Below are 26291 nucleotides of genomic sequence, written 5' to 3' on the forward strand. Positions count from 1 at the left end.
CACTTTTATCTAATATTTCACCTATTGATAGTCCTCTAACTTCAGTACCAATTACTCCAGTCCAGGTATCCCTCCTGTTTCCAATCCCAACACCATATCCATGTTAAAGTCCAAAATGGACAAGAAATTTGAATTCTTGGCGAAATCCGTTATGGATTTAGGGAGGTCGTTTTGTGCTTTCGTAGAGAAGTCAAGTGAAAAGGCCAGTTTTAGGCCAAGTGTCAGTGTCGTGTCCGAGGAGGTGGCTGTCCGTCCCCCATTTCTCCTAGAACGAAGGTCAAGGTCATTTGTCCCACTCCTCAGCACCCGGGAGAAGACATACGGAGGTCGAAGGAGACTGGGGGGTTTCCCCACGGTCAATTGCCGACTCCGTCGATGTAGTCGACTCGCAAGTGCCTAAGAAACGCCGCTGGAAAGGTGTAGATATCAGTGACGTGCAGGTGTCGTCTGACTCGGAAGTGCAGTCGCCGTGTCTCGAGGCGAAAGGTGTGGAGTGATTTAGTGTTGCGTCCATTGAAGAGACATGCCCTGTGTGCGAGAGGTATATCGCCGCCTATTAAGAAATCCAAGGGAGCACTGGAATCCACAACCTTCTGCAGTTTCGCTCCAGACCAGATTTTCTGGGAAGATCGTCAGTCCTCTTCGGATAGTGTAACTTCGGATGAAGTTAGACATTCACGTGCGGTCCAGCGCTCACACGCTTGCGATGCTGACTCTCCTCTTTGTGTGTCGATAGGAGTTTCGACTCTTTCGCCTCATATGTCATGTGTTTTTTCGACTCCCGTTCGATCGTTTTTGAAGAAGAGCCGTCGACTGCCACGACTTCGACTTCGACCATGGACGATTTGAAGACCAAACCTTTGTCAGAGCATTCTGCTTTGGGCCCCTTTAAACATCAACTTCAAGAATTAATGATCTTTTTGAAGGAGACAACGAACCAGACGGAAGAAGATGATGGGGTGTCTTCCGTCCTGTCAGAAGAGGAAATTCAAGACCAGGAATTGAAATCCTCTTCTGCTTATTCTAGTCTGTTAAGGTTCCTTTTACAGACATCCAGATTTGTTTTGAGCCAGCTTTGCCTTCTTCTCCTCCATCAATGTTCATGCAGGATAGGAGATCAGGGCCTTTGGGTACTGAAACCAGTTCTCTCTCAGTCCTCGAAGAAAGCAATGAAGGAAAGTAGAAGAGGGTGGGCTTGTTAAACAGAGGGAGTCAGGCAAGGCTTCGTTCGCTTTACCCCACCGTCGAAGCTGCCAGAACAAAACCTATAGGTTTTATGCGACAGGAGAAGTTCCTTCCTTTGGAGTATCTGCCTCCTCCCAAGGAGACTTCTCTGGCCTTGTGGACTCGCACAAAAGAGCAGCGTTCTTGGCTGCGAAAGTGTTGTTCTCTTCACCCGAGTTGGATCACTTGGTGAAGAACTTGTACAAAGTGATTGAATTCTTCAGTTTTCTGGATTGGACAATTGTAGCTTTAGCCAGAAAAATAGAGATTGCCAGTCTCTGGATGAAGAATTTCCTGCGGTACTGGCTCAATGTTTTGTCCTGTGCAGACAGGTCAGTGAGAGACGGTTCAGGGGAATAGGCTGCTCTACTTCCTATGAGAGTACTCAAGAAGAGAGAACAGTGTGCTCCTTCACATCTCGAGGAGTAACCACGAACCAGTCTCACCTGTTCCCAGAAGAAAACTATCCAACATGTACTATCGGACCTCGAGAAAAAGTCCACTAATGATCATCTTTCTCAGTCAGCGAGAAGGTCTAAGAAACCTCCAGCGACGGGAGCTAAAGCCTCCCCTCTACAAAAGCACCCCTTTTGTGGAGGCAAGTCGAGATGGCAGCATAGACCAATGGCTAACCTACAAACTACCTCCAAGTCTACCAGGAAACCCCCTCCCTTCAAAACAACAGAGAAATGAACAAAAGATTCTTCACACACTCGTGGGGGCGAGACTCCACGACTACTGGAAGGAATGGAGGTGAAGAGGAGCGGAACAGTGGGTAATCCAGGTGTCTTCGAGAGGGATATGTGATCCCATTTACGCAGGATCCACCACTGTCCAATACACCTATCTGTTTGACAGCATACTCGACAGGGTCAACAAGAGCTTTGGTTTTAGCCAAAGAAGTAGAAGAACTCATCAGCAAAGAAACCATAAAGGAGGTACCAGACAAGAACTCCCCAGGATTTTACAACAGGCTCTTTGTAGTCCCAAGACATCAGGGGGATGAAGACCTGTGTTGGACGTAAGCGCTCTGAACCTCTTCGTCTGGAAGACGAAATTCCAAATGGAAACCAGTCGATCCGTGATGTTGGCCATTCAACCAGGCGACTGGATGGTGTCTCTCGACATGAAGGATGCATACTTCCATGTCCCCATCCATCAGAACTCCAGGAAGTTCCTGAGATTTGTCTTCAAGAAGAGAGTTTGGACTGTCAACCACCCTCAAGTATTTACTCAGATTCTCGCTCCCCTAGGAAAGTGGCTACATTTGATGGGGTTCAACAGCTTTTTTACTTATACGACTGGCTCCTGAGAGCCAGATCCAGTCATAAGTGTGTGAAGGACTTAGAGAAGACACCTTATTTTGACACAGCAATTGTGTTTCTAATAAACACAGAGAAGTCCCAATTGATTCCAACTCAGAGGATTCTCTATTTAGGGATGATACTAGACTCTAGCTTTTTGGGCTTTTCTCTCCCCGAAGAAGATAACGTCCTGTCTGTCGATAGTCCCAACAATTTCTTGTTTCTGCCTGTCCTGCTTAGCCCTTCGAATGGATGAACCTCCTCGGGACCCTGGCTTCAGTGGAGAGTTTTGTCAGGTTAGGACGCCTACACATGAGGCCGCTTCAGTTCTTCCTGAAAGCAAATTGGTCTCAGAAGACGCAACCGGACTCGCTAGTCTCCCCTAAGACGGAAGAGATAAAAGTGGATCTTCGTTGGTGGCTTTCAAGGGAAAGATTACAAGAAGGACTTTCCCTAGTCGTGTCGAACCCCAACCTGCAGTTCTTCTCAGATGCCTTGGAAAGCAGATGGGGAGCCCTTCTAGGAGAGAAGAGAGTATCAGATCTGTGGACAGAATGAGAAAAGACCTTACACATCAATGTGAAAGAATTGAAAGCCATCCTCTTAGGACTACAAGCATTCGACCCTATAGTCACCGGAAGGAACATAGCGATCTATTCGGACAACACCACAGAGTTGTCATACGTATGGAAGCAGGGAGGGACCCACTCATTCTCCTTCAACAAGACAGCGAAGATCTCCTCATCAGGACGAACAAGAGATTCTTCCAAGGAAAAATTAACGTTATTGCAAACGAACCGAGTCGTGTGAATCAGGTTTTACCGACAGAATTGACTCTGAACGAGAGTGTATCAGGACCTCTGGAAGCTTTGGGGAAGACCATCAATAGACCTGTTCCCCACATCAAGGAACAATTGCCTCCTATTTTCTGTTCTCCAATTCCAGAACCACTAGTGTGGAGAACAGATGCAATGCTGTTAGATTGGACAGGACTAGATGTTTACGCTTTTCCTCCCTTCGGGATGATAAGAGAGGTATTAAACAAGCTTCAATCACCAGAATGTGACAAAGAGTGGTTCCCAGACCTTATCAGTCTGCTAGTGGATTTTCCCAGACTACTTCCACAAAATCCATTGCTTCTCAGACAACCCTATTTCAGCCGATATCACCAAGGATTGTCCGCTTTGGCCATGACAGGATGAATAGGGTCTAAACAATTATCTGCCTCATGTTTGCTGCATCGTCATACAAGGAAGAAAACAAGCACTTTCAAGCAGGACATGTGGCTTCTTGTACATTATCTGTTTCAGCAGCAGCTGGCTGAGCTAGTATAGGATGTGGACTGTATATGACCACTTGACTGCAAGGTCATATGAAAATGATTACATTGGTAGCTGTGAAGGAATAGAGGCCTGCATAATCTCTTAGATGCAACTGGGGAAGAACAGTGCTCCCGCAATATGATCCAAAGTTGCTGAATGTGTACCATTTCTGGCATTTGTCAATAGTACTGTTCTTAACCCTTAAACGCCGAGCCGCTATTTACCAAAGTGTCTCATGTATGCTGCCGATGTTGGGAGTTAGCGCCGAGCGAAAAAAAAGTTTTTTTCAAAAAATTAAAGCACGCTTAGTTTTTAAGATTAAGAGTTCATTTCTGACTCCTTTTTTTGTCATTGCCTGAAGTTTAGTATGCAACCATCAGAAATGAAAAAAATATCATTACCATATATAAGTATTGGAATATATGACAGTGCACACAAAAATTTCGTATATAATTGTATACAAATTGCGCTGTGAACAAAATGATTAAAGCTAGTGAGTCAATATTTTATTGTTGTATTGTACACTAAATTGCGATGATTTTGGTACATAACAAATTGTAAAACAATCAAAGCAACACAGAAAATATTATTACAAAATGATGCATGAATTCGTAACGCTCGGACATAAAGAAAGTATTTGTTAAAAAATTCACCATAAATTCGAAATATTGTGCTAGAGACTTCCTGTTTGTTGCATAATAAAGGTGATTGAATATTACTAGAATGTAAGAGTTTTAGCTTACAATTGGCGTTTTTCTACCATTTCGGTCGAGGCAAGTTGACCGAAAGGTTGAAATTTTGGCACTTATCGTGATTTATATGAAAATATTTCAAAACTAGATAAAAAGCTACAACCATGAGATATTTTTGTTGTATTCTGCATGAAATTGCGCACATTTTCGTATACAAAGCTTTATATAATGGACTAATATAAAACTGTGCAAACATGACGACAAACTGACGAAAGAATTTTTTCTGAGATTTTCGGCAGAGTTACCATGCTCGGACGATAATGGAAAAAGTGGTTTTTCAAAATTCACAAAAATAAATAGAAATATTGTGCTAGAGTTTTCCAATTTGTTGCAAAATGAAGGTAAAACAATTGATTATTACTAGAATGTAAGAGTTTTAGCTTACAATGCATTTTTCAACCATTTTGGTCGAGTCAAAGTTGACCAAAAGTTGAAATTTTGGCACTTATCAGGATTTATATGAAATATTTCAAAACTGATAAAAGCTACAACCATGGGTTGTTTATTGTTGTATTCTACATGAATTGGGCCACTATTTTCATTTCATTATATAAAAACAACTTTATGTAACGGCTAATATAAAACGGTGCAGACCGTTACGACAAACTGACGAAAGAATTCTGAGATTTTTGGCAGTTACCCTGTGCGGATGTAAGGAAAAAGTGTTTTTCAAAAGTTCACCATAAATTGAAATATTGTGCTAGATACTTCCAATTTGTTGCAAAATGAAAGGTAAATGATTGAATTTTACTAGAATGTAAGAGTTTTAGCATGCAATTGCATTTTTCGACCATTTCGGTTGAGTCAAAGTTGGCCAAAGGTTGAAATTTTGGCACTTATCATGATTTATATGAAAATATTTTGTAACTGATAAAAGCTACAACCATGGGTTGTTTTTTGTTGTATTCTACATGAAATTTCGCACATTTTCATATATAAAACTCTATGTAAAGGCTAATATAAAATGGTGTGCAAAAATTATCGAAAACACAGTTGACAAAAGTAATTTCTGAGATGTGTTCGCAGATGCTGTTAGTGCGAGAAGAAAGAAATTTTGTGCATGCGCGCCTGGGTAACGCTTGTAAACAAAACAACAACTTGATCCATGAACTCCAGCATCCCACCCTGAAGGCGCACGAGTTCAAATTTTTTGCAAACTAGGCCTATAATAATTTTCCGCGAATATTTAAAAAAACTTTTGTAGTCGACGTACCATACGTCCGATTAGCACCCGACAGACAATTTTAGTCAACGTATAATACGTCAAATAGACGTTTAAGGGTTGATCTGGGTATGATTGGTGGTGGATCCTTCCTGTGGGACAAGTAAAGTAGTAAATACATCTAAATTCTTGGGAGTAGCAAATAGTAGCTGCTGGCTTGGATGGGAATTTGGTATTCTCTTTACTTGATCACTTGACTTAAATTCACATTTGAGGAGACAGGTTTCTTCATCACTACCAGTGGAGAGGCTGGAGGGCTTGTCACAAGGAAGCTGATTTTGATGCGTGCAACTCTGACATTAATTTTAGAATAATATCCATGTTAAGAGACTAATCTTCGTATATCTCTCTTGGGAGTATGGGTAGCAGACCTGCTTGTAGAAGTTGTGCCATAACAGATGTGATTCCCTGATGAAGTTAGACTAATAAATTGCACCCTTTCTTGGGCATTCCTGACTGCAATCAAACAGTAAGAGGAAATGAGAAATACACAGTACAAAAAATATACAGTGAAACCCACTGCTGAATCAAAATATATGTTAAAATTTAGTAATCATGAAATAATCGATGGAAAGAGCAAGGTTATTATTATACAAACAGAGAAAGATATTGGACATATGTTTCAAAGCCAAAAACAGTATAGCATATTTATAGTTTTAAACATCAACTCACTACTCAGTAATTGAAGAGAAAAGCAATTTTTATAAGTACAAAAGGAAAACACCACCAAAAGGTTAACAAATGCGTACTCATCAAAGCTGTAAATGTTAAAAGCATTAAATATATATGGTACAAAACAGTAGACACTGCAGTTATTATTTGAAAGAAATACCAATAAGAACTTTCAAACTAAGGTACTGTTACCAAAATGCCATCTGGATACCATAATACACTGTTTGCTATCACCCTGCTACAAAATCAAGGTGCTGTAGTAACAAGTACTTCTTCAAATAAACACTACAAGGTAATTGGCTTGGAGGTGAAAATGTTCCGTTGAGATGAATTTACAGAATAGTTACACAATTTGGAAAAGATGGTGAAATGGGTAAATACAGAATGGAATTAGAAAGCACCATGTTACAAGAAAAATGAAAAATCTACAAGCTTAGCAAATGGGAAAGAAAGCTGCTCACTTGTTAAGTATGCATATGAAAAAAATGAGCCTTCTGTTTTGTATGTCTAATAAAGACTGCAATACTTAAACATATCAAGATATAATGTGGGATGTTATTGGCTTGTAGGTTAATTTCAGCCCCAAGAGAAGGGATTCAGTATCATGACATGAAGCTAGTGAGATTAACCTAAATCAAGGGACTGATCCTAAACTACACATAGCTAGGAACCAATTAGAACAAAATATAACCATTCTCATGTAATTATTCTCTTTGCCCTAGAAGAGATGAAAGATTTTGGAATTGATCAATTGATTTATAGACTTTTGGCATATATATATATATATATATATATATATATATATATATATATATATATGCCAAACACTGGGGCCAGTACGGCCATTCAGTGCTGAAATGGAAATGGACAGTGACAAGGTTTGAAAAGTGTAACAGGAGGAAAACCTCGCAGTTACACTATGAATTGTTATGAGAGGGTGGACAGTAAGATGGAAGGAAGAGAATATGAATGGAGGTACAGTAAAAGGAACAAAAGTGGGTTGCAGCTAGGGGCTGAAGGGATGCTGCAAAGAATTGGAATTAATGTTTACATTGCACTGCATGAGGTGCACTGACGGCATTACCCTCCTTACAGGGGAAGGATTTTGAAAGTACTGACAAAAGTCAATATGATTCTTAATATTTTTTTTCGGAACCATTATGTACCGTCAAAATGATTTTATTAAAGACAAAAATTAACACACCATAAGAGTTCCTTTAACCTTAATATCTTGAAGTGCATATACAACGCACCCCATCTTATTACTCTAAGCCATTGTGAATGGAAGCATAAAAGCTCATACAGGAGGATTTTCAGGGATTGCTCAAAATCTATAGGTCAATTGGCTTTGGATCTTGTGAAATGAAGTTGGTTAAACCGGTCTGCCTTCTTTCCCATACACCTGTTAACTTCACAATCTTCATCACTAGTAGGCTATTGGCTTTCATCAGTACTCTCTTCTTATATGGATTACTCATGTCCAACTTCTTTCACTTAACTCTTTCATATCCGCTTAGTTATGAGCACTGTGTCCCCAGATATCCGAGGTGTCTGGGGGGGGGGGGGGGATGTGCTCGACAGTGCGAAAAAATAATTATTTTGAACATTCAGCAAAAATATAAATTTTATGCCAACAACGTTCATTTTGCTGTCCTTTTTTTCTAAATATTAGTATTTTATGGTGGAATAGTCAGAATAAGAGTCCCAGCCCTCTAAATACGAAAAAATGTGTGTTTATTTATTAACAAAAAAAAAAAAATCATTACTTTTTTTATATTTTCGTTCCTAAACCAAAAACTATGAAAATCAGGCGAATGAATTATTTTTTATGAGAAAGCCAATAAAATTCCCTAAATATCGACATATAAATCAATGGAAAACGATTAAGTCCAGCCGGTGAAAAAATTGATAGAAAAGAGGATAAGAAACAGAGCGCTCTCCCCGGCGCATAGTGAGAATTATCGCTAGAAAATTTTTTTTTTTTTGAAGAGCCCTATCTTGGTTATTTTTCATTGAAATTCCTTTGTAAATATACGAAAATGTAGAGAAACGTTGAATAATAAAGGGAAGGTCAAGAAAAATGGCTTTGGATACGGCAACAGTTTCATTTTGAAGTTATACATTGACCGAAACGAAAAAAAAATTTACCGTTGTCAACATTTATTGCTAGAATAACAATTTTTTGAAGAGCCCTATCTTGGTTATTTTTCATAGAAATTACTTTGTAAATATATGAAAATGTAGAGGAAAAGTTGAAGAATAAAGGGAGAGTTAAAAAATGGCTTTGGGGTCACTGAGAGAAAAATGTTGGTAAATTTTACGTACCGCTACGTCAGTTGGATAGATAGGGGATATAGAGTATTTTTACGTACTATTACGTCAGTTGGACATGAAAGGGTTAAAATCTTGGGAATTTCTTCTTGGTATCTTGGGTGAGTGCGAGCAAGCGTCTCTCCATGGTCTTCAGGGGTTTTATTTGCTCCATGGTAATACTAGACTTACTGGCTTCATAACCTGGAATGACAAGTAATAAAATTATTGTAATTGTAATATAAAATTTAAGGTCAGTCATTCAGTGCTGAAAGGGAAACCAAGAGTAAAGGAGGCACTTGGACCTATTACGTAGGTCGGCCATTCAGCCCTGAAAGGGAAACTGAGAATAACGGAGGTTTTAAAGGTGTAACAGAAGGAAGACCTTGCACTTGTATACTGTGAAACTATTGTTAGGAGGTTGGGGGTGGGAGGGGGGGGGGGGGGGGGGGGGGGGGAGTTTTAAGCGGTGGAAGGAAGAAAGTAACAATGAGCAGAGGTATAGCAAAAGGATTGAAAGGGGATTGTAGTTAGGGGGAGAAGGGACACTGCAAAAAAAAAATAAAAACCTAAATACTAATTCCTACACACTGCACCACATGAGGTCCACTATGTACCCTCTTACATGGAATAGGATTATTGAAGGAAGACTTAGAAACCATACCAGATTACCAAATTGAAACCATACCAAATCAACAAATGGATTACATGGATTGTGGTATATATACTATAGTAGATTCACATCAACCGTGCATCTGATGTCTAGGCCAGTCCCTTAAAATGCTCCTGATTGCCTGTTGATAAGCTACTCACTGGGCTGGAAACTCTTAGTCTCATGAGAGTTCACATAAGCAGGATGTATGTTCCACCTGTTCTGAGGGATACTTTTGAAAGATGTATCCCTCAGGAGAGGTGGAACATACATCCTGCATATGTGAACTCTCGAGAGAGACTGAGGGTTTCCAGCCCTGTGATTGGCCTATCAACAGCTAGTCAGGAGCGTTGTAAGGGAACTGGCCTAGACATCAGATGTACGGTTGATGTGAATCTATCATAGCACTAAGCATTTTAATTCTTAATTTCCATTTCATTACTTAATTTCTTGCATTTTTAGTCTCCGAAGGAACTCGAGAGGTCTTCAGGTATTATGAGTTTCTAAATTGGTTAAAATATTTATTTCAGGTCAGGCTGAAGTCATGAGAGAGTTATCTACTTTGCCTGTTGCTCAGGATACTTTACGAGTGAAAAAGAAACGACACGATCTGGAAGAGAAATTGATGCAAATTGAGGATGGCCTAAGGATATTTTCACAGCCTAAAGTGTATGTAGTGAATGATGATTAGCAACACTTTCCATACAAAACTTGAGGTGATTAAGTTTTGTAAATATTCTCATTCAGGTACTTAAGGCAATAAGTAAACTAGTAGTCATGGCAGCGTGAGCACTAAATTTGGTAAAATTTAATACATATAGTAATTGTAGTTTTAATATAAAAATATGGATGAGCAAACTTTCTGTATACTGTAGATTGTGATTTGCATGCATATAAGCATATGCAACCAATTGGTAATTTTATAAGAGTGTTGACCATACACAGGTGATATGTTCCTTTAACTTTTACATAAAAATGTCATATCATATTACACATTAGCCAAATCTTGAAAGTTCATGTTTATGATATGAGAATGCCACTGTCTTTAAAAATACTTATTTTTCTTGGTGATATTTGGAGTAAAAGTAATTTGCACAAATTAGATAACCTCAGTTCAGAAATACAGTACAGTACGTGTGTTATTTTAAAATTTAACAAATCAATGGCTGTAATTTCTCAAAGTATGGAGTCTAAGATCTGTACTTCCTGTAAATTACATTGATATAGTACTAAAATTTGCTGAATAATCTGTGTAAATTTCAGTGCCCACATTAATTTAGAAAAATCTTTCTTTTTGAAGTGTATAATAGCAAAGAGGGATTAAGAATTAACTGTAGTATAATAAAATTTTAGTATTAAGGGAAACTAGAATTATAGATTTCATAACATGTAAGGCTACTGAACTGGAGATAATAATAATAATAATAATGGAATTTATTCCGATATGCAGCCTCTGGCAACGGAATTTTTTTTATTAAAACTTCATACTACGTACTTTAGCTGTGATTTGTTTAGTTGCAAGTGAAATTGGAAATTAATAAGTGAATGATTTGGTGCTTCTAAGTATCGGCATAAATAAAAATACAATGATAGATGAAAATTTAGAAGCCTGCTTAGAAGTGCTTTAAGCCTACTTAAAAATGTGTGCATTAATCCATTTGGTAGCTGCTTGAAGTATGTCTGTGCAAATGTAATGGTTTTGTGGTCCACAGGTTTTTCTGAAAAGATATTTAATTATCTAACAGAATTATATAAAAGTACTTACTAAAGAAAATAGTTTTGTATGGCTTTGGATAGTAATTAATATTGTTTTAACAACTACTGTGCCTGCTTCCAGAAATGATGTTAAGATTCAAATTTGTTCTCTAAGGGTAACCATTGTGTTTACTGTATTAAGAGCCAAAGAGTGGACCAGCACTAAGGATGGAAAGATAGCCATGGCTGTTAGGTTGACATGTTGCCCTTTGTCACCCGGTCTTGTCTCTCAGTTTTTCGGTTGCCACATTTCAAGATCATTGCTCAAGTGAGCTGTCTCGGATCTTTGCTAAACTTCATTTCTTCTGTGCAGCAGAAAGGATTAGTTTTCCAGTTAAGTTTTAGATAATCATCAACTTGGACAATATCTTTTTAGCCTTGTATATTTATCAGGGACTACCTTTTCCTTTGATGTACTTTTAAGCTGACATGTATAAACTTTATTATGACAGCCCACATTCCATTATCTATATCAAGGGTTTTCTGGCCTAGGAATAGTTTTATTTGTCCATGGCCAGACTCACAACCATAGAATAGTGGTCTGGAAGTCCACTGGCCTTTCTGTAGGCAAGAGTGATGTAGGTTTAAAAAGAAGGGTCCCTCTGGACTGACTTTGAATAAAAAATTTCACCAATTACCTAAAGCTGAAAAGATCCTCACAATATCCAAAGCTGAAAAAATCTTCACAACAAAGGTGAAACAGGTCCTGCGAGGGTCTGTGTCAGTAACTCCAAACATCTTGGATGTGCTTGGGCACATTTCACCACTTCTTTCAGAATGGCTTGTTCCCCAAGAGATTTCACTGTTTGACATGAACTTTGTGACATTCATAGTGACAAAGTTGCTAGAACATTTTTGTTGTTGCAGAACTTTCTAACTTCATGTCTCCTATCATGCAAAGGAAAATTAGACTAGTGCAGCTGAGCATGCTATTAAACCTGTCTTCTCTGCAAGAGTGTAGCTTAAATTTTCAATAAGAATGATTAACTCACTAAAATAACATGTAAATGTGACATCAGGTGACTTATGGGACCATTGCAACATGAATCACATTCAGTATGAGAATGTATTACAATTGGGCATAGTTTCTACCCTCGGCAAGAAAATGTCAGTTGTAGTAACTGTTGGACATGCTACCATTTGCCTCTATATTGCCCAACTCCCTGGATCCATAATTAGTCTTCATTTCAGGTAGGTATGTTCTCCATACAATCTAAGATTTGACAGTCTCATAAATGGCTGCTTATAATAGCGCTTACAGAAAGATTGCCAAGATGACTGCCACTATTAAACATACCACTTTAGAGCAAGATTGCCGAGATGACTGCCTCTGCTAAAAATACCACTTGTGGTAATATTGCTGAACTAACTGCCTCTCCTCTCTTTGTAAACCATTTAGGTTAGGGTTTCCATGCAACATAAATTTTTATATATTTTTATATGAGAGTTTCCTCTCTACATGGTCATATGTGAAATGAGTTCTCTAATCCTCTTGCATGCACACACTGCCTGGATTCCTATCTGGTCAGTAATTTTTTATTTTATGGCCTCTCCTGTTGGTCTTCATCCACGTATATTGACGTGGGAAAATAAGCACAATGTCCTTCCCAGGATGTGTTTTAGTATTTCTGGAGCTCATGGACATGTCTCATAATATAGAAGACTCCAATGTCACTATAAAATAATAACTAGCTCTGGTCAATGTATCAACATTGGGTGTTCTGCAAGGTACCTGAACTACAATGAAAACCCTTGCTAATGACTGAACTAAAATGAATCCTTGCTACTGAGAAGTTGTTGCTAAATCATCCCTCAAGATTTTATAGCTTCATGTCGATGGAAATAAATACCAAGAGCTATCTGTGGAAGGTGGAAATAATATAATTAGCCAGATTTGGAATAAGTGAAAGCTTCCTCAAATGTTAATTTACAGATTCCTAAAGTCTGGAAACCTTGCGTATATTTTTATCAGATGTGTAGTGTCAATACAGAATTATGCAAAATGCATTCAAATCTAGAGCACAGAAAATTTTCTTTGTGTATGAATTTTCAAGTTATTTTTTATTGCTCCACAATTTATTCTAGGTAGATTAGAAGATGTAAAGCTTCACAATATGACACATGGATCAGCATCACGATTAGCAGAACAAAAAAAGATAAAGGTGCTTCGTCATTCAAAGATGGCGTATCTCCTTTCTCCTGTACAGACCTTCTCATAAAACTTTTTCCATTGTTTCACTGACCAAAAACAACTTAAATAACAAGGATTAGTAATTATGCATACATTTTTCTCGCCACCTATTACATGTTGGATGTGGATCCGCGGACACCGATGTTAAAAATCTTTGAACAAGGGACCCCACTAATACCCAGGCATTCCTCTGTTTCTTGCAAGATCCTGAAGAAACCTTAGTCGAGAGGTAAGATGATCCATGACTGATCCCGATACCCATACAAACAAACAGCATACACACTGTAAACACTTTTAGAAAAAAAATGAAAAAGTGGGCAACCTAAACTGGCTTTAAGAGGACAGAGAGCAAAACATGCCCTCTCTTAAGGCAGTAAGAAAGTAACTGATGCGATCAAGAGATGCTGAAGGCACTGTGAGAGATCCCACATAGCTTGTGATCAAGCGCAGATGCCAATAGTTCCTTGCGTACTCAGTTTTTTATTAATTTTACTGGTTTTCCAGCTGGCGCTAGAAGATTTATCCTGAAGGTTTTTGTATATGAACAATTTGGGTTTTTAGTGACTTTCCATTTCTGGATGAAATTCATTCATAAAAGGGATTTTGACGTAAGGAAAAATCTATTTCTGGGCGATTGGCTCGTGTCGCCAGCGAAATATCCTTAATCTATTATTTCTAGGGTAAATGTACTAACACATACCAGAGAATAAATAAATAAAGAAAAAAGGTCAGTATAACTGACTCGCTCACCCTCCAGGAGGGTGTCGGTATGAACACTAGGCGAGTGAGACCACTACCACGAGCCAAATGCCAATAGAAATCTCCCACTACAAAAACCCTCCAAGAGGGGAGCCGACCCACAGAGTGAGCAGCTCGTACTACTACTACTCCATCCCATGCTGCCGACTGCTGCGCCCTCTGGTGGCCATCCTGAAGTTAGCAGACAATCTTGGGCGAAGGGATGGGTAGGGTGGGATTTCGCTGGCGACACGAGCCAATCGCCCAGAAATAGATTTTTCCTTACGTCAAAATCCCTTTTCTGGGCTCAGCTCGTGTCGCTGCGCGAAATCGTACCAGAGAAATAGCACAAGATTGTAAACAAAAGTAAAAAATAAAATAAATCAGAATGGTCTCAAATAAAAGATAAAATATATATAAAGAGAATATAATTGCTAAAAGATACATATACACAGGGGTATAAAATTATAAATATGCTTAAATTACCCTTAAATCTAATCATGTTTGTTAACATAAGGTAATTTACATATATACGGTAAAATGACTTACTGTATCAAATGATATCTGTGTAACAGCATGTATCAAAAGTATAATAGCAATTAATATAAATAACCAACGATAATAATATATAAAGGAATGTATATGACTTAATATACAAAACCCGTAACCATTATAATATGATGTATCCCCTAGCATAAAAAAAAAGGGGAAACATCCATGAGATCAATGTTTATAATCATTTGTGAGTGTCCCTAGTCAGACAAAATAGGGGCACCCACTACACTATCATAAAAGCAGCTAAGACACAAGGTGAATGCAAATGACAAGGTAGGAATAGACGAACTTTTGGGTGAGGCAGGTAGAAAGGAGGACTGAATCTTCTACTACAAATTAGCTAGAGTCAGGGGAAACTATGTTACCCGCTGCTACTGCTGGGAATTTCAGAGCTTCCAAGGATTTAAGGTAGTGACGTTTGAACACTGTCGGCGATTTCCATCCAGTATACTTTTTCAACTCATCGAAGTTCATATGTTGGAAATAATTAATTGAGGTGGCTACTGCTCTGACATCATGTGCTTTCGGGAAAGAGTCAGGATGGCTTGCTTAATAAAGTACAGGATTTGCTGCCTGATGCCTTTAATGGATAAAGTTCCACCTTTTTCCCTCTTAAAGAGGGGACCCGATGAAGATGAGGAGGTCCTGGACAGAAAGGCTCGTAAGGTTAAAACTGGGCAAAGGGATACATCTTGTGGAAGGGCAGTACCTTCCAAGGTTCCCACCTCATCAAAGGATCTTCATTCTTTGCTAAAAAGCTACGTTCCGGAGAAAGTAGACTTCCCCTGTGGAAGGAATTGAATATGATCCGGGTCCCTGGATAGAGCCGACAGTTCTGAAATTCTTGCTCCTGAAGCTAAGCTTAATAAAAATAGGGTGGGTTTTTCTTAAGAGCATTATAAACGAGCATGTGTCATTATCGTTTCGGAAGCCAGTTTTAGACATCGTTTAAGAACATGAAACTGACGTAGGCCTTACAGAAGGCCTAAGCCTAGCACATGCCTTAGGAATAGACGAGAAGTAGGAATCCGTCAAGTCTATGTTGAATCTAAATTGAAATATCTTTTTCAAAGCTGACTTGTTTGTCGTAATCGTGCTAGCTGCTAAACCTTTTTCAATAAGGATCTGAAAAAGGATATAGCTGAATTAACTGTCATGATTCAATATCCGATTCTCTCAGGAAGATTGCTAACTTTTTGACAGCAGCATCATACTGTCTCAAAGTTGAATCCCTTTTATCGGATTCCAAGAAGAGAATATTCTGAGGTCAATATTTCGCATCTCTTTTTGCCGCAAACTTCATGAAATCCATAAAGTTAGGGTTTTGAGAATCCCTGAGGAAGCGAACACAGTCTTCGTTTGTACTGACTGGGAGAGCTTGGGACTGGGGATCCGAAGAGGACGAGGCCCAGCTCCAAAATTAGAGGATACCAGTTGCTCTTCGGCCAGTCTGGGGCTACTAGAGCCACTTGACCCTTGAATGTCCTGAGTTTGTTCAATACTTTCATGAGGAGATTCACTGGAGGGAAGACATAAATCTTCTCCCAGTTCCAGTCTAGAGCCAGGCGTCCATGGCATAGGCCGAGGGGGGGGAGGGTCCAGGTTGGGGGCTACATAACACTAGTAGTTTGTGGTTCGCTTGGGATGCGAAGAGATCCACCTGTAGCCCTGGGACTCTTTGAAGGATCCATTGGAACGAACTGTTTGTCCAGTGACCATTCCGACTCTAGGGGTACTGATCGGATAGGGCGTCTGCTATGACGTTTCTCAATCCAGCTATGTGAGAGGAGGGAAAGATGCCAACTGAACTTGTCTGCCAGGGAGAAGATGGCTATCATGACGTGATTTAGATGACGTGACTTGGAGCCTCCTCTGTTTATACAATGTACTACCACACTGCGCTGTCCAGGACTAGCTTTATGTGGGAGTACTTTGGTGGGCGTAACCTTTTTAGAGTCAAGAACACTGCCATTGCCTCCAGTACGTTTATATGGAACTGACGGAACTGAGGTGACCAAGTCCCTTGAACCTTTTTGACCTGGGAATACCCTCCCCAGCCGCTTAAGGACGCGTCTGTGTGGATGGTGATCCCTGGTGGAGGGAACTGAAGGGGTACTGACATTGACAAATTCTTGACTCTCGCCCACGGCCGAAGTCGATTCTTTAGAATCAGAGGCACAGAGGATAGTTTGTCCTGGACCTGACATTTGCTCGCGAGCGCCAGATTCTGGTTAGGTCTTTCAGTTTGGCTTTCATTAAGACGTTCGTCACTGATGCAAACTGGAGAGAACCCAGGATCCTTTCCTGAGCTCTCCTTGACGCTAGTTTGTGACTTAGAAATTGCTTGACTGACTTCGCTATTTCTTTCCTTTTGGTTGATGGAATCGACAGAGTGTGGGAGGATAGATTCCATTGAATGCCCAGCCACTGAAGTCTGACTCTGGAGTGAGTCTTGATTTGGACCTGTTTATCTTGAAGCCTAGATATTCCAGGAACTGAATCACTTTCAGTTGTAGCTCTGTTGCATTCCTCGACTGTTGGGGCGCCCAGATCAACCAATCGTCGAGATACGCTACTACCATAATACCTTGTGATCTGAGTTGTTGCACTACCACTTCCGCTAGCTTCGTGAACACTCTGGGTGCCACGTTGAGTCCGAATGGAACTACCTTGAAGGAGAATGTCTGGTCTCCTATCTTGAAACCCAGATACGACGGAAGTGTCTTGCAATAGGGATATGATAGTAGGCGTCTGTAAGATCGATAGAGGTGGTGACGGCCCCACAGGGGAAGTAAGGTCCCGCACCTGTGAGATCGTGAGCATCTTGAACTTGTCGCAGCGGATGGGCTAAGTTTAAGCGGGGACAAGTCTAAGATTACCCTTCTTTTTGTGAGCCTTTCTTTGGCACGCTGAACAAGCGACTTGAATTTTAATCTCTTGACTCTCACTATAGCTCCTTTCTGAAGGAGGTCCTCCGCGTACTCTGTCAATTCTTTGGAAGGAAGTTGACGGAAAGGTCTGGCTGGAGGTGGGTTCGTCAACCAGCTCCAACCCAGCCCTTTTGACACTATGCTCTGAGCCATTGGCTGAAGTTCCACCGGTGGCGAAAGTGAAACAGCCTCCCTCCTACCTGAAGTTCTTCATTGGTTCTGGTAACCGCCTCGGCCTCCTCTGAAGTGCTTTCCCCTATTAAAGGGGCCTCCCGATCCTCTCCCACGAAAGGACCGCTTACCTCTGCCTCCCTTGCCCGAGCGGTCATACTTCTGTGAAGCTTGACTCTCGAAGGCTTGATTGTAAGCTGGAGAGATGGCGTAAGAGTGGAGGGCTGAGGCTGAGGGGATATCACATAAATTGGCTGTGATTGACCTTTAGAAGTGGAGGGTTGGGCTGTCTGCACTAACGGTACCGCTGAAACTTGTTGAGAAAAGCGTGGTTGCTTTTTCTGGTAAGGTTGGAAACGCCTGGGTTTCCTTTGTCCCTTAACCTTTAGCTGTCAGGTCTTGCCTCCTCTTAGCCGTAAGGCCCAACGGTCCTTAAGGCTCTGGTTCAACCTCGTAGCCTCTGACTGGACTTCCTTAACCATAGCTTCTGGGAAGAGATCTGCTCCCCAGAGCTAGACGAGAGTAACCTATTCGGTTCATGCCGAATGGTTGCCTCTTGTAGGACATGCTTCCTACAATTCGTCCGAGCAGTGGCAAACTCAAACATATCTGACTGTACCGTTTGAGTCAGGGCTTTGGTCATGAGCTTAAAAATCGGTTCTGATCCATAAGCCATTGGTTGCTACCTCAGACATAGCCATAGAATTGATCGATCTGGCTAGTCGCGATTTTGCGTCAAAATTCAGCCTGAATAAGGCTATCTGGAGCCTGGGTAGCTTTTCACCAAACTGCTCCATAGCACAGTCCGGTTGAGTTTGCCAGTGAGAATGTGTTCGGCAAGTCTTCCCACACTTCTCCAACTGAAGGGAGCAACGGAGATGTGGGATCTGCTTCCTTCAACTGCGGTATAGGTTCCCCTTCTGGGCGCTGGGATGGTCGACCTCGCGATCTTGGTTAGGAACGGGAGCGGGGTACTCTCATCCATTGTGAAAATGGTAAAGGGACTCTTAAACGGTTGTATCTTGGTATAGAACAATCCATGTCCTCTAAACACCTGAGCCATTCTCTCTGAGCCTGGTCACGTGAATAGAGGACTGTCTCCTTAGTACCCCTATCGTCCCGACCATAGCCTGAAGGTGTGAGCCTTGCGTAGCCTATGAACGGAGGCTGGAGGTCTTCCGGGTAGAAACTCGAAGTCCTCTATTCTTCGAGTCCCAAATTCCGGTATAGAGATGAGACCGTCCTGGAAGGGGGCGTATGACGCTACTCTCCATGGGTTGTTCATAGAGAACGGAGGTAGTGAGTCATACGGAGGAAGCTGAGTTCCACTTGTGTTGGAAAGTGGAGGAGAGGCTAGAGGAGTTCTTCTCAGCCCGGCTATAATGGAGTCCTGGGAAGTAATCCTATCCGACAGACGAGAGATCATTTGTCCATAGCTACTCTTTAGGGACCCAACCAGGTCGCCCACCTGTTTGCGCAACAGGCCAGCATTGGAGTCCAAAGCCGGAGCTGCTGCGGAGGTGGAGGGGAGGCTCTGAATTGGAACCAATGGTAGCGGAAACTGGTGACTCTGCCGGAGTGCGAGATCTCTCTCTGGAGGATTTACTCCTCGAGGACTTAGAGCCGGAGCTAGAAGCTTTAGACCTGTCTGCTCCGGGATTGCCAGCCGGAGACTTACGGGAGGAGGATGAAGCCGAAGGAACGTCTTCTTAGACGACGACGACGTCTTAGTCAAGGTCATCCCTTTAGCCTTGACCTTAGGTCTAACCGAAGCGTCAGGAGGATAATATATTTCGTCACCCGTAAAGCCTTGGAAGGATGGAGAGGTTGCAGGGGTAGAAGAAACAGTCACGCCCAAGGGTGATCCTTGGGTGTCCACCTTACCTACCTCGACCAACAGGTCGTCTATACCTACCATAGGTTTCAACATTAATATACAAGGTCGCGACATCCGTAGAGATATCCTGGTCTTGATCAGTTAATGAGGCAGCCAGCTGTTGTTGGATGAAGGCGATAGTCGGAGCCGATCTACCGGGTCGACGTATCCTGTCGCCTTGCCTCCGGGGAAGATTAATAATGCCAACCGCTTCTCCAGGATGTAGGGCTGTCCTTAGCGGCGTTTTTCCCAAAAACCGCCGACCCAGGCCCGCAGGGTAGCCAGTGCGGTATCCCTTACTGCCGGCGCCTGGAAGAGAGGGCGTAGTTTAGATTTAAGAGTCACTTAAAACTAAAACTTAAAGTATACTTAAACTAGATGCCTTAAGTTAAAGTAAATGATGAAAACTTAAGCACTAAAATAGAAGCGGAGCAGCTACTGGAGATGGAATACTTACCCCTTCCAAAAGCTGGCTCACCAGATCGTAACATATGGTACACGTCTCATGGTACCAGACCTGGATGTCCCCGTGCGGAGTGCGCATGGAGCATGGGACGGCAAACTTCGTGTCCACATGGGTCCTGAAGTGTGGCGGAACATCCCGGATGCTCACAGTTGGTGGCCTGTAAGTGGGAAGACACATGAGTATCTTAAAAAACATCACTTACAGACTAAAGGACAGAAGAACTCCGTTGCATGCCGGAGCTCGGAAAAATTTGGGCATAACCCCTCCCTGCATCGCCTGAATAGGCTATAATCCCCGGAGAGATCCGGTAAAACATGTAAGGGAGGGGGGGATGGTTTAAGGTACTTAAGATAAACTTATAGATAACTTAAAACTAAAACAAGCGCGAACCGGACTAAGTCCAGTGCGTAGCGGAGTGTAGTAACTCAGCAATACGGTAAGGTTAGCAGAGACCCACTGTATGCTCCGGTCCCACTCTACTGGGGGGTGGACTAACATCTTTCCGCTGGATACCAGGACTCCGATCAGGAAGGAGCCCTAGTAAGGTGGGAAAGGCGAGAAGACATACAGGCTCGAGCTAGCCCGGAGCGACAGGTGAGCGCGGAGGGGGAAAGGCCAGCACCCCCCACTACGTACCACCCGGCCGGACCGAGAAGCCGGAGAGGTCGAGACCAGTCTGGGTCTGTCCCGACTCCCTAGCCCCTCCGCCTGAGGGGAGAGAGGGAGGCAGGCTCGGGTATGCGGAGCGAGCATGGGCAGACGACCCACCCCCGACCCAAAAGACTCTATGGAAGAGCGGGAGGGGGGGAAGAGTGACTGGACAGGCGTCTGGCTGTCCCGTGATCACGAAGTGACCACGAGGCGGTAGACCAAATACGACAACTAAGCTAGGACAACCAACTGATCAGAGAGATGCTATCGGGAAGCAAACTGAACTGAAAAGCGGTAGCATATAGGCCCACTGGGCCAAAACCAACTGATCAGAGAGATGCTATAGGGAAGCAACCGAACTGATGAGCGGTAGTATAGGCTCAATGAGCCAGGACCTAGGCTAAGCCAGACGCCTAACTAACCTAACATAGCAAAATACACAGTATAAATAAATAAAAATGAAAGAAAGAAAGCAATTATAGCAGGAGAAAAAATCCAGGAGTGTACGACTAACCCGAAGGCAAGTCTACCACTCAAAGCTAGTCAGAGGCCGATACTAAGAACCTGGACTAGGGTCTGGATAGAAGAAGCCTACATAAGGTAAAATACATGCATGCATGACAACCTGAGTAGACCGTACCCTAAGTAAAGCGGATAATAATATAGAGCGTACATAAATAAGGGGATGTTCTAGGTATGGGAGACCAAGAACGAACCCACCACGAGGCAGAACCATGCTGCCATGCTCCGACCCCGAGATCGTATTTATACCTAAAAAACGGCAAATACTGTCTCAGGGCCGGAAAAAAAAAAAAAAACAAAAAAAACCAACTAACCGTAAATACTGAGTACTTAACTTAGCTGCTGCGATAGCTGCACGCTCCATTATAGATAATCCAATGAAAGGGCACAAAAAACACAGAGAGAAAAATAACACTGTGACTCGTGTGCGCTAACTGAAAAGGATGTCCACCAGAGGCGCAGCAGTCGGCAGCATGGGATGGAGTAGTAGTAGTACGAGCTGCTCACTCTGTGGGTCGGCTCCCCTCTTGGAGGGTTTTTGTAGTGGGAGATTTCTATTGGCATTTGGCTCGTGGTAGTGGTCTCACTCGCCTAGTGTTCATACCGACACCCTCCTGGAGGGTGAGCGAGTCAGTTATACTGACCTTTTTCTTTATTTTATTTATTCTCTGGTATGTGTTAGTACATTTACCCTAGAAATAATAGATTAAAGGATATTTCGCGCAGCGACACGAGCTGAGCCAGAAATTCTTTCCATTTTCAGTGATACCGCTAAATTTTTACAATGCTTATATTTTTGTTTTTATTTATAAAGTTATATATACTAATAATCCCAATCTCTTATACTTTATGGAATTCTTTGGAATTTAATGTGATATAAGCAGATATGCATACAGAGTATAAGAAACAGAGACAAAGTGGCAAATGCTAAAATATTTATCCCAAGTACAATTTAGTGTGGAAAATTGCATGCAATGTTTCTTAGATTATCTGTGCAACTTTATACCTGGTCATTACAGAGAGGACTGGATTATTTTGTCCAGTCTGGAGTTCATGTATTATATGTTCACAGTCGAATTGAGAAAATGTAACAACCCTACAGAGACCTGCAAATAAAGATGGGTAAAATTTTTATAGTTGTTGTAAACAGTGACACTTATTAATTAGATGAATGGTGGTTTTCTTTTATTTTTCTTTAGAAATAAGTATTGCAAGGAAAAACATATTCCTTGGATAAAATATGTTTTACTCCTTGGTATAAAACAAATAGTTTTACCACAATTCTGTTGCTTATATTAGCCTTCATTCATAGTCTCTTATGCCCACACACTTTTCATCCATGTTTAATAGTGTAATATATGAGAATTAGTGAATACTCTGCCAGGCAGTTTTCTTCTTACCAGGTATGGTTTTCGTAACAACCATTACAGATTACTATTTAGCAAGGAGTTTTTTGTGAATACATTACGCACTTGTTTTCACAATGTTTTTTAGCATTGCTTTCCAGTGCATAATTTAACTTTTTTCAATATTGAATTTGCTGCTTTGGTTATTTGCGACATTAGACACAGGCAGTCCCCAGCAGGGCGTTGTAAGCCAAAAATCGCCTTGACCCAAAAATCGCCTTAACCCAAATCATCATACTTATAATGGGAATAGATAGCACTTGCAGCACTGTTACAGCACCGTAAGTCTGGGTTACAGTGCCGTAAATCCTTTTTTGGCACTGAAAAATTGTGGTTAACAGCGCCATGAGGCAAGCGCTGTAAGTGAGGAACAACGTCACCCGGGGGACTGGCCTGCTACTTAATCTCCTGTAGTCAAGAAGCAGTAAAGTGGCTCAGCTGAAAATAAGGAATTACTGGAAAACTTTATGCATGATGAACTTTCATCTCCAGTCCCATGAAAGCAAAGAAACCGAAGCTAATAAAGAAACCTCCTTTACCTGGGTAGCCCCTCTGCAGTTTTTATTTATAGACAGAGACAGCGCTATACCTAAGTAAGAGAAACCTCTTTGTTTGCATAATTTTCTTTGTTTCGGCAGGAATTTGGAGATTAAGACCATCAAGCATGATTTTCTGTAAGTAGTTGAGGGTGTTTCAAGCCTATCCAGTGGTTCAACATTCAACCCTACTAAACCAAAGTGGAACCTCATTCTGTATAGCTGGTTAAGTTAATTTGGCCTTTTCTTTGCAACTACTTTGTGATTTAGACCCAAGATCCTTGTAATCAGGATCATTATACAGCATGCTTTACTCTTTTTTCTTCTGGCATTTGTCTTTCCAGTAAGGCTAACATACTTGAGATTGGAACTACATACTAGGCCTTTCTTTTGCAGCTGATTTTTTGAGTAAGATAAATACTCCAGGTAATCATGATCAGTCCACTGCATGTTTCATTCCTCTTTCCCAATTGTCCCATTCCAGACAAAGAATGGCCTTCTGCTTCTCCAGAGGACCAAGGACTTCAGGTAAGGGCACTACCAGACCATTCCATACCACAGGATGTTTTACAAAACTTGTATCAAAGGATACCATTAAATACTGTATTGCTTCAGGAAATTACCATTAATACAGTTACCATCCGAGTTACGACCTGCGCGAGTTACGTCCACCCGTACTTACGACAGTGTCCGACAGGGGTCTATTTTTTTATATTTGGCGGCGTTTACTGTTTGGCAGCGCTGGTAGCGTAGTGCGTGCGGCGCGGTAGACAGTTACGACGGCGCCGGCAGCACAGCATCCCAGACAGACTCATCCCAACCACCTCACTCACTGTCTAGACATTGTAGCAGTACTGTAACATTGTAGCAGGAACATTTTTTTCATTACACCTTTGCCATGGCCCCTAAGAGAAAGTCTGACTCATCAGAATGCAATTCTGCCAAGAAAGCTAGGAAGGCACTGACGTTGGAGATGAAGATGGACGTAATCAAGAAATATGAAGGTGGAATGAAAGTTAATTGTATAAGCAGAAGTCTCCATCTCTCCCACTCCACGGTCTCCACCATTCTACGTTCAAGGCGCACTACGTAAGAATTTCCTTTGACCAAGCCATCGAAGCTATGGATGAAAACCCTGAGCTGACTTTGCGGGATTATTGGAAATCATACAACATTTACCATTGTATCAAGCATGTCGCTAAAGCTTGGGATTTGGTGACAGAAAAATGTATGAGTGGTATTTGGAAACACTGCTGCAAACGCTTCCTCAGAGATTTTTGTTGGCTTCGATAACGAAGAGGAATTAAGCAACGTCCGAGGAAAAATTGTTAGCTTGGCAAAGCAACTTGAGTTAGGATGTGATGAAGAAGAAATTGAAGAACTGATAAGTGAAGAACCTGAGGAATTAACAAATGAAGAACTGTTTAGCAATAGAAAGAAGAAAGGAAAGCTGAAGAAGAAAGAAGAGAGAAGAAAAGGAAGTTGTAGAAGAGGAGGAGCCCGAACGAAAGTTACTGTAAAGGGATTATCGGAAGCCATACAAATGCTTATACAATGCTGCATAAATTGGAAGGAATGGATCCGAATGTTGAACGAACGTTTGCCCGGATAGAGAGACTATGCAAGAAGTAAGAGGCCATACAAAGAAATCTACGATGAAAAGAAAAGCAGAAGATCCAAACGACACTTAGCATGTTTGTCAACGAACACAAAAGCCCGCCTAATCCAGCATCGAAGCCACCCCCTCCCCTACATCGGCCAACGCAGTAACCACCCCTCCCCATCCCCTGCCTCGCTTGACTTAACAGCTGATCTTTCTTTCGACCGTGCGTATGAAGAAAGTGTGATGACGTCGAACCAAGCACCAGTGAACATTAATTTTGAGTGTTGTTTTGCTTATTTTTTTACATGCATATGTATTTCTATTTTGTACTACAGTACTGTATGTTCTATTTTTGAACTGTAACTTTTCTATTTTCGTATTTTGATCTTCATTTGTATTTTTGTATAATAAATTCAACTGCAGTAATAAATATTTTTTTTCTAAAACCATATTATATTAAGATGTATGTACGTAGTATATCAACTAAGCAACTGAAAAAAAAAAAGCTAAATACATTGCACCCTACAGTATAATATTAAAATATCTCTATGATAAAATGATAAAAGTGAAACTAAAAGGCATAAAAATGATAAATACAAAACAGCTTGTACGTATAGTACAACAGTAATATTATTCAACAGAAAAAGTATGATAAAAGTGAAACTAAAAGGCATAAAAATTATAAATAAACAGCTTGTATATACATATGTACAGTAATATTATTCAACAGAAATATATGATAAATTATAAAAGTGAAACTAAAAGGCATAAAAATGATAAATAAACAGCTTGTATATACACAATAATATTATTCAACAGAAAAAGTTACTTAAAAATGCAACACATTCATATCATATGTCCTCGAGTACCAGTATAATCTTCCACTTTAACCGAGTACTTATAATCCACGGTCGGCCATTTTGGCTGGTATTTTCGACTAACGACCATTCTGACATACGACCTGTTGGTCGGAACGGATCTAGGTCGTAACTCGGATGGTTTACTGTACACAAAGAATGTGACGGATGGTGAAGCAGGTGCCAGTGAAGTTCAAAGTGAACTAGACCTGTGTTCTCTCTACTTTACTTTTGACATGCAGTCATAATGCTACCTTGGTTCTGATCGTAGGCAACTGGAAATTCTGTTGATGGGCACTTGTGATGTCAATCAAAATTTTTACCCCATTGATTGAGTGTTTTGACTTATCTGTTAACACCAGCATTAGCACCAAGACTAATATAGACTTAATGGGTTATTCATTGTATCATCTCTCATGAATGGTAATGTGCATTCATCTCATAGTATTTAATGCAGCTTAATTATAAATTCTTTATTTTAAAAGACTTCAGGGATATTCTCCCTTGTAGTTCCAACTTTTTTCTCAAACCATGAGCTCTATTGCTAACCCTGATCCCAAGAATGCTCTATGGATC

The 26291-nt window shown here is 41.0% G+C and overlaps 1 pseudogene; it reads left to right on the plus strand.

The window, feature by feature from the left end:
* The window catches only part of LOC135222893 (uncharacterized), a 78378-nt pseudogene extending 66721 nt beyond the window's left edge, over positions 1-11657 (plus strand).
* The last annotated feature ends 14634 nt before the right edge of the window (positions 11658-26291 follow it).

The sequence above is a fragment of the Macrobrachium nipponense genome, chromosome 8, assembly GCF_015104395.2.
Source record: "Macrobrachium nipponense isolate FS-2020 chromosome 8, ASM1510439v2, whole genome shotgun sequence".
NCBI lineage: Eukaryota > Metazoa > Arthropoda > Malacostraca > Decapoda > Palaemonidae > Macrobrachium > Macrobrachium nipponense.